At 41.8% G+C, this 13,331-nt stretch overlaps 1 long non-coding RNA gene across 2 annotated transcripts in view; it reads right to left on the bottom strand.

Moving 5' to 3' along the window:
• LOC142741101 (uncharacterized) overlaps positions 1 to 13,331 on the bottom strand; it is a 52,581-nt gene that overhangs the window by 18,176 nt on the left and 21,074 nt on the right. Inside the window, exons 1-2 of one of the 2 annotated variants that reach the window (XR_012881000.1) lie at positions 10,918 to 11,088; positions 2,275 to 2,426 (exon numbers count right to left, since the gene is read on the bottom strand). The exons of the other annotated variant lie outside the window; for it this stretch is intronic. This is a non-coding gene — a long non-coding RNA (uncharacterized LOC142741101). Of the gene's footprint in view, positions 1 to 2,274; positions 2,427 to 10,917; positions 11,089 to 13,331 lie in introns of those variants that run through there. 2 annotated transcript variants of the gene reach the window in all.

Genomic DNA, 13,331 nt, shown 5'->3' with positions numbered 1-13,331 from the left:
GCAGCAGGTCGTTGGAGGAGAGAGAGACAGGACAGGTGAGCCGGTTCGTGGTGGTGTGGGAGGCAGGCAGGTCCCAGCTGTAGTGGTGAGGTCGTCTTCTGCTAGCTCCAGCTAGCTTCGGCTACTGAGCATACTGACGCAGGGCTATTTAACCCTGCCGGTACGCTCGCAGCGGGGGATGTGTGGCGCTCGCCCCCGGCTAGCATGGGTCGGCATGGTGATAAGGGTATGTGCACACAATAACTGCAATTACGTCTGAAAATACGGAGCTGTTTTCAAGGGAAAACAGCCCCTGATTTCCAGACGTTTTTTGAGCAACTCGCGTTTTTCGCTGCGTTTTCTACGGCCGTTTTTGGAGCTGTTTTCATTGGAGGAAATGAGAAAACGGCTCCGAAAACGTCCAAAGAAGTGTCCTGCACTTCTTTGACGAGGCAGTCATTTTACGCGTCGTCGTTTGACAGCTGTCAAACGACGATGCGTAAATTACAGGTCGTCAGCACAGTATGTCGGCAAACCCATTCAAATGAATGGGCAGATGTTTGCCGACGTATTGGAGCCGTATTTTCAGGCGTAAATCGAGGCATAATATGCCTCGTTTACGCCTGAAAATAGGTCGTGTGAACCCAGCCTAATGCATCACCAGCCGACTTATGAGCGCCCGCACGAGACCGTCCATGCGCGCGGGAGACTTGAAATGGAGACAGGGGATAAATATCCCCTGTCTCCATGGTTTCCAAACAAAGCAGGGCAATGCTAATTGTCCTGCTTTGTTTACAACTGTATTCATGACCAGGGCTGTGTTGCTACAGCCCTGGCACATGATACATTATATGTATTATACATACACACACACACACATATATATATATATATATATATATATATATATATATATATATATACATAAATAGGGACACTTCCCTTCACAGGCACTATCTAAAAGGGGTGTGACACTATATAAAGGGGGCTGTATAGCACTATCTACAAGAGGGCTGTATGGCAGAATCTTAGGGGGCTGTATGGCCTATTCTACCAGGGGGGGGGGTTTTATGGCATTATCTACAGGGGGGGGGCGTATGGCACTATCTGCAGGGGGGCTGTATGGCACAATCTACAGGGGGCACTATCTACAAGGGGGGCTGTGTGTGGCACAGAGGGGAGGGGGGCCCAGCCAAAAGTTTGCTATGGGGCCCAGTCTTTCCTAGTTACGCTCTTAGATAGATAGATAGATAGATAGATAGATAGATAGATAGATAGATAGATAGATAGATATAGCACAACATATAGGTAGTTCTCCCCTGCACTTTAATAGTACAGGTGGAATTTTTATGTAGCAGAATGTCCTTATATAAACCTCCCCTAATGACACCTCCCTGCGACTGGTCTTTTTTTCCTAGCCTAATAGCTTTATTTTTTTCTCATCCGTGTTCTTTTCTCATGAAAAGTGGGAGAGGATGGGACATTATGGGGGAAGTCAGCCTGCAGGGATGTCGTGGAAAAAGATGATACAAAGCAGGAATTCAGAGTGCCAAATTTGAAATTTTACTTTGTACTTAGAATTATATACAATTTGTTTCCATCGCTGATGAGCAGTGGCGGATTAAGTAGACCATAGTTCCCCAACCTTGGCCCCTCTCTCCACCACCGCCCTGCCACGTCGTGTCTATATTAACCACCACCTTTCTGTGTGAGCATTGACAAATGAGTGTTACGTTTCCCCTGGTCAAAGGGCTGTGTCCCTACATACTGACAGTGTAGCAAGGTTCGGATAGCACTAGATTAAGGCGTGGGTGCATAAGTAGGGTCCCAACCCGATCCAATAGAGAAAAAGCACTATGCACACCAGAGTGGAAATTCTTTTGCAGATATTTAATTTATTATATTTATAGCCAATGACAGTGTAGTGCGACGTTTCGGTCAATACCATGACCTTCCTCAGACACTATAGAATTATATAGTGCCTGAGGAAGGTCATGGTATTGACCGAAATGTCGCACTACACTGTCATTGGCTATAAATATAATAAATTATTTATCTGCAAAAGAATTTCCACTTTGGTGTGCATAGTGCTTTTTCTCTCTCCTACATACTGACAGTTTCCAACCATCGCTGACAGTATCACGCGATGTATCACACATCCTCTTGACAATGGGAATGGTAACACGCATTTGTCTATTAGTCCTGGGTACACAAGGACTTTTATAGAATACAAGGATTTCCTATAACAGACATGTCAGGAGAGGGGACAAATCTTCTATAAATCCAATGACTCACAAGTGATTTCTTCTCTGACGGAAGTCGTTCTCTTTTCTTTTCTTCTCCATCTGACACAGGCCATTATGGCGACTTCTCCTGATGACTGAAGTTTCCTGTTGAGAAATCTTTGCTCCTCGATTCTGCAGCCATTTCCAGCGTCTATAGCAACACTAAAATTCAGAAACGAAACACCCTCATTTTTTTACCCCAGACCAAATCACTAAGCAAATTAAGACCCCAGGCCCATACATTAACTCAGACTAATAAATTCAGTCCCCAAGGGGTAACAAAACGTTTTAAAAAGGTTTGGCGTGTAACAGTGGTATGTCAGAAGTTTTTATTGATGGGGGTCCGAGCACTGAGACCCCCCCACCAATCGCTAAAACAATGTGGCAGAAACGCACGGGTGAGCACTGTTCCACTTCATTTCTGATTGTCTTTCCTTGGAGCAGTGTACGTACTCATAGACTTTCTATCGAGCCCGTACACCGCTTGCTCGGCCATCATAGGAAAGACGGTCAGAAACAAAGTGGCACATAACTCACCTGAGCACTTCTGCCACTTTGTTTTAGCGATCGGTGGGGGTCTCAGTGCTCAGACTCCCACCGATCAGAACCTTTGACATGTCCCTATGACATATCAATTTTTTTTTTCTAACTTTTAGTAACCCTTTAAGCAGTCAGACACCCCTCCCCTTGCAGTAAAATAACTCCTGAGGGCTATATTGGGGAATTATACTGCAAGGTGGGGGGTCAGTGCGTCTGACTGACTGCTAATTGCTCTATGGGAGGAGGGTCTGAGCATCTGACTCTTATGGCTCTGGGGGGGGAAGGAGTAAACCCCCCATAGAGACCTCAGCAGTGATTCAGATGCTCTGTTCCCCCCTTGCAGTATAATAACTACTGAGGGGTCTATGGGGGAGATTATACTGCAAGGGGGTTCTGAGCATCTGACTGCAGAGGGCTCTATGGGTGGGAAATAATTTCACACAAAAGAAATTTAAAAACTAAACACCACACACTATATATTCTTGACACACACACACATACACACACACACACACACACACACACACACACACACACACACACACACACACACACACACACACACACACACACACACACACACTTTAAGACTTACATTATAAACATTATAAACTCTATACACACAGAACATATTATAAAGACACATTGTATACGCTATACAAACTATATAGACTTACATTATACACACTCTATACACTATATACACTATACACACTATATGCACACTATACATTTTATACGCTATACACACATATTATATGAAATATACACACACTTACACTTGATACACTATATAGACTTACATTTAATACACCATGAACTCTATACATACCACACACTATATAGACTTACATTATACACACTATAAACATGCCACACACTATATAGACTTACATTATGCACACTGTATAGATTTACACTGTGTTCACTATATACACACACACTATATAGACTTACATTATATACACTAAATACACCACACACTCTATAGACTTACATTATACACACTATATACACACACACCAAACACTATATAGACTTACATTATACACACTATATACACACTATACAGACTTACACTATATACACTATACACACCACACACCATATACACTTACATTATACACTATACTCACACACCAAACACTATATAGACTTACTCTATATACACTATACACACATATTATATGCAATATACACACACTTACACTTGATACACTATATAGACTTACATTTAATACACCACAAAATCTATACACACCACACACTATATAGACTTACATTATACACACTATAAACATGCCACACACTATATAGACTTACATTATGCACACTGTATAGATTTACACTATGTTCACTATATACACACACACTATATAGACTTACATTATAAACATTAAACACACCACACACTCTATAGACTTACATTATACACACTATATACACACACCAAACACTATATAGACTTACATTATACACACTATATACACACTATACAGACTTACACTATATACACTATACACACCACACACCATGTACACGTATATTATACACTATACTCACACACCAAACACTATATAGACTTACTCTATATACACTATACACAAACACACCACACACTATATAGACTTACATTATACAGACTATATGCACACCACACACTATAAAGACTTACATTATACACACTATATACACACCACACACTAAATAGACTTACATTATACACACTATATACACACACACCACACACTATAGAGACTTACATTATACACATCACACACTATATAGACTTACATTATACACACTATGTACACAGCACACACTATATGGACTTACATTATACACACGATATACACACCACACACTATATAGACTCACATTATACACACTATATACACATCACACACTATATAGACTTACATTATACACATTATATACACACCACACACTATATAGACTTACATTATACACACTATATATACATCACACACACTATATAGACTTACATTATACACAGCACACACTATATAGACTTACATTATATACACTATATACATAGCACACACTATATAGACTTACACTATATACACTATACACACCACACAATATATACACCTATATTATATACACTATACACACACACACACACACACACACACACACACACACACACCACACACTATATAGGTTACATTATATACACTATACATACAATGCACACTATATAGACTTACATTATACAGACTATATACAAACCACACACTATATAGACTTACAGTATACACACTATATACACACACACACACACACACACACACACACCACACACTATATAGACTTACATTATACACACTATATACACACCACACACTATATAGACTTACATTATACACACCACACACTATATAGACTTATATTATATACTATATACACAGCACACACTATATAGACTTATATTATACACACTATATATATATACATCACACACTATATAGACTTACATTATACACACTATATACAGACTATATAGACTTACACTATACACACTAAACATACATTACACACTATATACACTTACATTATATACACTTTACACACACAAAAACACTATAAAGACTTACACTATATACACACTATACACACACCACACACTAAATAAACTTACATATTGAAATAGTGCTGGGTGGGGCTGGGAAAGACCCAGCAGTCATGGTACACATCGGTACCAATGACAAAGTCAGTGGGAGAAGGAAGGTCCTTAAAAGTGATTTTAGGGAACTAGGAGAGAAGCAAAAATCCAGGACCTCCAAGGTAGTGTTTTCAGAAATACTACCAGTGCCACGAGCTCCACTAGAAAGACAGTGGGAGATTAGGGAGTTAAATAAGTGGCTTAGAAATAGGTGCAGGAAGGAAGGGTTTGGGTTCATGGAGAACTGGGCTGACTTCTCTGTCGGCTACAGGCTCCAGGCTCTATGGTAGGGATGGGGTGCATCTAAATGGGGGAGGGTGCAGCTGTGCTGGGGGAAAGAATGGTTAGATGGCTGGAGGAGCTTTTAAACTACGATCTGGGGGAGGGAAGGTGGGGATACACAAGTGGTGTTTGATAGAGTACATAGGGAGTGGGATACAGAAGGTGTTAATGGGGATTCATTGGGGGCTGGGGATAGCAAGCCGAGTAGGGAGGTTACTAGGAATAAATACAGACCTAAGAATATTAAAGGTGCCGTTAAGATTAAATGTATGCTGGCGAATGCAAGAAGTAAAATTGACGAGTTTCGGCCTCTTATGATCGACATGGATTATGATCTGTTGGGCATAACAGAGACCTGGCTGAATGAGAACCATAACTGGGTAACAAATGTGGGGGGCTACATCCTATTCAGAAGGGATAGAAAAGAAAAAAGGTGGAGGGGTTTTTCTGTTTGTAAAATCCAGCCTAACACCAGTTCAGAATGAAGACATTGGGGGAGACTGTGACACTGTGGAGTGTTTATGGGTAAATATTCATGGAACGGTTAATAATGGTAAACTACTAATTGGAGTTTGTTATAAGCTACCGAACATAGCGGAACAGGCTGAGGATGAAATGGTGCAACAAATACAAAAGGCAGCAAATAATAATGGGGTCCTTATTATGGGGGATTTTAACTATCCTGACATTAATTGGGACACAGAGACTGCTGGATGCGCTAAAATCTGTAGATTTTTATACACAATTCAAGACAATTATTTCACTCGTTGGTTAATAAACGGAGGGGATAATGTGCTGGATCTGGTCTTATGTAATAGACCAGACACAATATCAGATGTGGAGTTCCGGGAGCACATGGGCAATAGTGACCACATTATTGTGAGTTTTAATATAATTTTCAATAAAGCAATACGAAGGGGCACAACAAAAACCTGGAATTTTAAGAAAGCAAAATTCAATTGACTGAGATAAACACTTAGTCTTGTTGACTGGGATCATGTATTGGCAAATAGGTATACTCACGCTAAATGGGGAGCTTTTAAATATATATTACATGAATTGTGTAGTAAGTTTATACCCACTGGTAACAAAATGTCTAGGATTAAAAGGAGACCAATGTGGATGAATAGGGAATTACTGAATATAATAAGACAAAAACAAAAAGCATTCAAAACATTGAAGACTGAGGGTTCAGAAAAAGCATTCCAGACTTACAAAGATCTCAATAGAAAATGTAAAAATGAAATCAAGTTAGCAAAGTTATCTATAGAAAAATAAATCGCTAAAGACATTAAAATAAATCCCAAATTTTTTTATAAATATATAAATGCCCAAAAAAACAAATCTGATAATATTGGCCCTCTTAAAGATGAGCATGGGAATACAATTGTAGAGGACAAAGGGGGGGGGGGGCTGAGATATTAAACATGTACTTTTCCTCTGTGTTCACTGATGAGATGCCAGTACCAGATATTCAGGGGGACAGTGATAAAGGTTCCCCACCCAATATTACCTGCTTAACACAGGACAAAGTAGAGCTACGTCTGAGCAAATTAAATATTAATAAATCCCCTGGCCCATACATCCACGAGCATTAAGGGAATTAAGATCAGTATTGGACAGACCATTGTCTCTCATCTTCTTAGACTCTCTTTTAACAAGTTCAGTGCCACAGGATTGGAGGACGACTGATGTTGTACCAATATTTAAGAAGGGTAAAAAGGTGGAACTGAGTAGTAACTACCATCCAGTAAGTTTGACATCTGTGGTATGTAAAGTATCTGAGGGTATTCTAAGAGATAAACTACAAAAGTATACAGCAGATAAAAGTCTAATTACTGATATCCAGCATGGATTCATGAAAAACAGGTCAAGCCTAACCAACATGCTCGGTTTCTATGAGGAACTAAGTGCAAATCTGGATGTTGGTCATGCGACTGATGTTATTTACTTGGATTTTGCAAAAGCTTTTGACACTGTTCCACACAACAGTCTTGTTCTGAAGCTACAGACACAGGGACTGGGGGACATGTATGCAAGTGGGTAATGAATTGGTTAAGAGACGGAAAACAAGAGTTGTTATAAATGGAACTTACCCAAAATGGGTTGAAGTCAACAGCGGGGTACCACAGGGATTGGTTTTAGGCCCAATTCTTTTTAATCTCTTTATTAATGACCTTGTGAATGGGATTGATAGCAAGGTGTCAGTTTTTGCTGATGATACAAAACTTTGTTGGATGCTTAAAACTCAGCTTGACGATAAAATATTACAAAAAGACCTAGATAAGCTGACAGCATTGGCAAAAACTTGGCAGATTACATTTAATGTTGATAAATGTAAAGTAATGCACTTAGGACGCAATAATAGCATTAATTCGTATACATTAAATGGAATAAAACTGGGGATAATGGAACAAGAGAAGAACCTCGGTATTCTGGTAACAAATAAGCTGAGCAGCAGCACTCAATGTCAGGCAGCAGCTGCAAAAGCCAATAGGATTTTGGGATGTATAAAAAGAGAGATAAAAACCCGGGATTCAAATGTAATATTACCACTCTATAAATCCCTTGTAAGGCCACATCTAGAATATGGAATATAGGACATAGGAGAACTGGAGAGGGTTCAAAGGCGGGAAACGAGATTATTAAATGGAATGGGAGGTGTCGCTTACAATGAAAGGCTAAAAAAATTGGACTTGTTCAGCTTGGAAAAAAGATGTCTTAGAGGGGATCTTATTAATATTTATAAGTATATGTGTGGTCAATACAGAGAACTAGCACATGATCTGTTCCTTCCAAGGACTCTACAAAGGACAAGGGAACACTCATTGCGTGTGGAAGAAAGACATTTCAGACATAAATATAGAAAAGGGTTCTTTACAGTTAGAGTGGTCAAGTTATGGAATGCCCTTCCCCAAGAGTTAGTGATGGCAGATACTATATCAGTATTTAAAAAAGGCTAGAAGATTATTTACTGACAAATGGCATTGAGGGTCATAATTAATCAAGCAATGAATGACGGGTAATTTATTGAGAAAGGTTGAACTTGCTGAACCTATGTATTTTTTCAACCTATGTAACTATGTAATATTATACACACTATATACACACCACACACTATATAGACTTACATTATACACAGCACACACTATATAGACTTACATTATACACAGCACACACTATATAGACTTACATTATACACACTATATACATAGCACACACTATATAGACTTACATTATACACACTATATACACACACGCCACACACTATATAGATTTACATTATACACACTATATACACACTATATAGACTTACACTATATACACACACAGCACACACTATATATACTTATATTATATACACTATACACACACACACACACACACACACACACACACACACACACACACACACACACACACACACACACACACACACACAAACACTATATAGACTTACACTATATACACACACAGACTTACATTATATACAGTATATACACACAACACACCCTATATAGACTTAAATTATACACACACACCACACACTATATAGACTTACATTATACACACCACACACTATATAGACTCATATTATACACACTATATACACACCACACAATATATAGACTTACATTATACACATTATATACACAGCAGACACTATATAGATTTACATTATGTTTGCTATATACACACCACACTTAACAGAGCATCTTCCTCTGTGGTGCTTGTGCTTGGGTAGAGCCGACAGGACTTTAATAATGTGACTGTGATGTCACTACAGGTCCTTCACTTCCTAGTTACAGTCTTGCCGTTATCATGCAGCTGCTGGAGGTTTAGACAGACAGGACAGTGCACAGCAGCACAGAGGAGCCAACTGTCAGGTAGAGTGACTCCAGCACCTGCCCATCACTATCTCTGAGAGTCTGCTCTCGACAGCTGATGTGATGTGCTTTGTCATATGCCCCCTGTTCTCTGGCCGCTATTGATTTCTCCTGCACATCCCCCCCCCCCACCTCTTCATCAGCAGGTGGGACCGATGACCACGAGAATGCGGCAGGCAGCAGTCCTGGATAGTTTTTTGAAGTTATGTGCGGTTTGGGCTGCCATGGGCCCCCTGGGAACCTTGCAAAATTGAAAGAAATTGGACCCATGAACCCCTGAGGACGCTACATACGTAGCGAAACATGTCGGGGGGGGGGGGCTCTCTATCCAATTTTAATACATGCTGGAACTTAAGGTTTAATAATTTAACAATCGAACTGCCTAGGAGTCCTTTGTTGATATCAACGGCCTCCAGACTCTGCCTGTCTGCCGCTATAGACGGCAAGCACAAGTGCCAAACGAGAAGAATCACAAGCAAAGGAGGAACAGGAAAGGCAGGTATAAATAGACAGAGGGCGGGAGCAAGCTCTGTCTGGCCAGGCTGTGATAGGTTCTCCCACTCCTAAGCCTGCCACCCTGAGTGGTGGAAGATGGAGTCAGTCTCACAGACATAGAAGCAGGTGCAGACTGATTATCTATGGGCGTTAACCCCGAAGCTGTGCCTGGCAGATCCTTTACAGTATGTATGAAATGCTTTTTATCTTATTTTTAATCAGCAGCCTTTTTCTCTATCAGTGATTGATAGAGATAAGTGGCTGCCGATTTGTATAATATTTTTGACCGGGTTCATTCAAAATGGGTTCAGCCGAACCCGGTGAAGTTCGGATTCGCTGCGAACCGAACTTTTCCGGATGTTCGGACCGAAACCGGGTTCGGTTGTCCCGGTTCGCTCATCTCTAGTACTGAGCTTGGTTCTGGTGCTGTATTTATATGCGGAGCTTGGTTCTGGAGTTGTATATATGTTCTGAGCTTCTCTTTGGTGCTGTATATATGTACTGAGGGTAGTTGTTATGATGTATATAACTCCAGAACCAAGCTCAGTACATAAATACAGCACAAGCATAAATACAGCTCAGTACAGAGATCATTTGCAAATTCAGTTCAACCCAAGTCATATAAGTTTATACGGCATAAAACTACAGCTCCAAGTATAGCCAGAAAGATGGTAAGGATATGCTGGGAGTTGCTGTTTCACAAAAAAGAACGATACACCCATCATCTCGCTGCAGATCATACAGTGACTACAGTACTGACCAGTCACAGGGAGAATAATACATTTAGTGATTCATCAAGGACATCTTCTCAGATTGGAGTAATTATTTTTCTCTTTTCTTTTCCATTTGGTTAAGACCTCTATGATGACGCCTCCTGGCCACGACCCATTTCTGCAGAGTTTGTAGCTCAGATGTCTTCGGAAGCTCACTTTTGCAACATTTCTACACCTATAAAGAAGTTGAAATTCTCATGGTGCCACACTCTATGCCACTAAATATAATAATATCATACACTGTGCCCCTGAATATAATAGTACCATACACTGTGCCCCTGAATATAATATTACTATACATTGTGCCCCTGAATATAATAGTACTATACACTGTGCCTGTGCCCATGAATATAATAGTACTATACATTGTGCCCATGATTAAAATTGTGTCAAGATAGTGCCCCTCATTGAGCCCCCTGTAGATAGTGCCTCTCACACAGCCCTCTGTAGATAGTGCTCCCCATAGAGCCCTCTGTAGATAGTAGCGTTCCCTGTAGATAGTGCCCCCTGTACCGTCCCCTGTAGATAGGGCCCCCTGTAGCATTCCCTGTATATTATGCCCCCTGTAGCATTCCCTGTAGATAGAGCCCCCTATGGCAGCCCCTGTAGTGCCCCTGTAGCATTCCCTGTAGATAGTGCCCCCTGTAGCATTCCCTGTATATTGCCCCTGTAGATTTCCCTGTATAGTGCCCCTGTAGCGTTCCCTGTATAGTGTCCCTGGTAGCGTTCCCTGTATAGTGCTCTCTGTAGCGTTCCCTGTTAAGTGCCCCCTATAGCATTCCCTGTATAGTGCTGCCTGTAGCGTGTCCTGTATAGTGCCCCCTGTATAGTTTCCCGGTAGCGTTCCCAATATAGTGCCCCCTATAGCGTACCCCGTAGATAGAGCCCCCTGTGGCGTTCCCTGCATAGTGCCCCTGTAGCATTCCCTGTAGATAGGGCCCCTTGTGGCATTCCCTGTAGATAGGGCCCCCTGTGGCATTCCCTTTAGGTAGGGCCCCATGTGGTGTTCCCTGTATAGTGCCCCCTGTAGCATTCCCTGTAAGTAGAGCCCCCTGTGGTGTTCCCTGTAGATAGGGCCCCCTGTAACGTTCGCTGTCGATAGGGCCCCCTGCAGCATCCCCTGTAGTTTTCCCTGTAGATAGTGCCCCCTGAAGCATTCCCTGTAGATAGTGCCCCCTGAGCTGTTCCCTGTAAATAGTGCCCCCTGAGCTGTTCCCTGTAAATAGTGCCCCCTGAGGCGTTCCCTGTAGATAGTGCCCCCTGAGGCATTCCCTGTAGATAGTGCCCCTTGTGGCATTTCCTGTAGATAGTGCACCCTGCGGCATGCCCCCTATATAGTCGCCTGTAGTTAGTGTTAGTGCCCCTATATAGTCCCCTGTAGTTAGTGGCCCCTATATAGTCCCCTGTAGTTAGTGCCCCCTATATAGTTCCCTGTAGTTAGTGCCTCCTATATAGTCCCCTGTAGTTAGTGCCCCCTATATAGTCCCCTGTAGTTACTGTCCCCAACACTGCATAGAGTAAAAGGGGAAAAAAAATATTTATATGCTTACCTGTCCCGTTCCCGCACCGTCCCACAGCGATGCCAGTCCTCCTCCAGTGGAACGACGCAGTGGCGCGATGATGAGCGGCGCGATTAAGTCATCACGCCGACTTCATCATCGTTAAAGTGCAGAATGACGAGGCATGTGTTCCACCATGGCAGCGCTAGACAATCCAATTGTATCCGTGTCCTAAGGATGCAATTGCGTGCAGTGGATCGTTTCTGGTTTCACCCCGGCCACAGCCCACCCCTGTGCGACACTATCTACAGCGGGAAGTGTGCGGCACTATCTACAGCGGGAAGTGTGTGGCATTATCTACAGAGGGCTGTGTGTGGCACTATCTACAGAGGGAAGTGTGTGGCATTATCTACAGAGGGAAGTGTGTGGCAAACAATTGACAGATGTAATTCATCCGGTATTTAAAACGGACAGGTAAAAAAAAGGATGCAAAACGGGTCAAAATGGAAACACTGCCCAGAACAGAAACGGGAGGCAAAACGGATGCAAAATAGACAAGAAAAACTGACCAAAATGGCTGTATTTATCGGCCAACACTGGGACCCTGTCGTGTGAATAGAGCCGAAGGCCCTATTCAGACGACAGTGAAACTCGGCCGCATGGCGATCGTTTATTTAACGGCGGTCACACGGCTGCAGTAAGAACAATAGACCCCAAACGGGGCTATTCACATGGCCGAATATTTGACGGCCATCAAAAAATGGATTATGCTTTATTTTCGGCCGTAGGGGGTCTATGGGGCCGTGTAAAGCATGGCCTGTCACTTGAATGTGCTCCGAGTGACAGCCATGTCTACTGCCACTTGCTCTCTCTCCTCCTCCTCCTCACAGTGCAAAGTGCAA

Source organism: Rhinoderma darwinii, chromosome 2 (assembly GCF_050947455.1).
Source record: "Rhinoderma darwinii isolate aRhiDar2 chromosome 2, aRhiDar2.hap1, whole genome shotgun sequence".
Classification (NCBI taxonomy): Eukaryota; Metazoa; Chordata; class Amphibia; order Anura; family Rhinodermatidae; genus Rhinoderma; species Rhinoderma darwinii.
The sequence above is the reverse complement of the archived record's forward strand: the minus strand, read 5'-3'. Positions and strand labels throughout refer to the sequence as shown.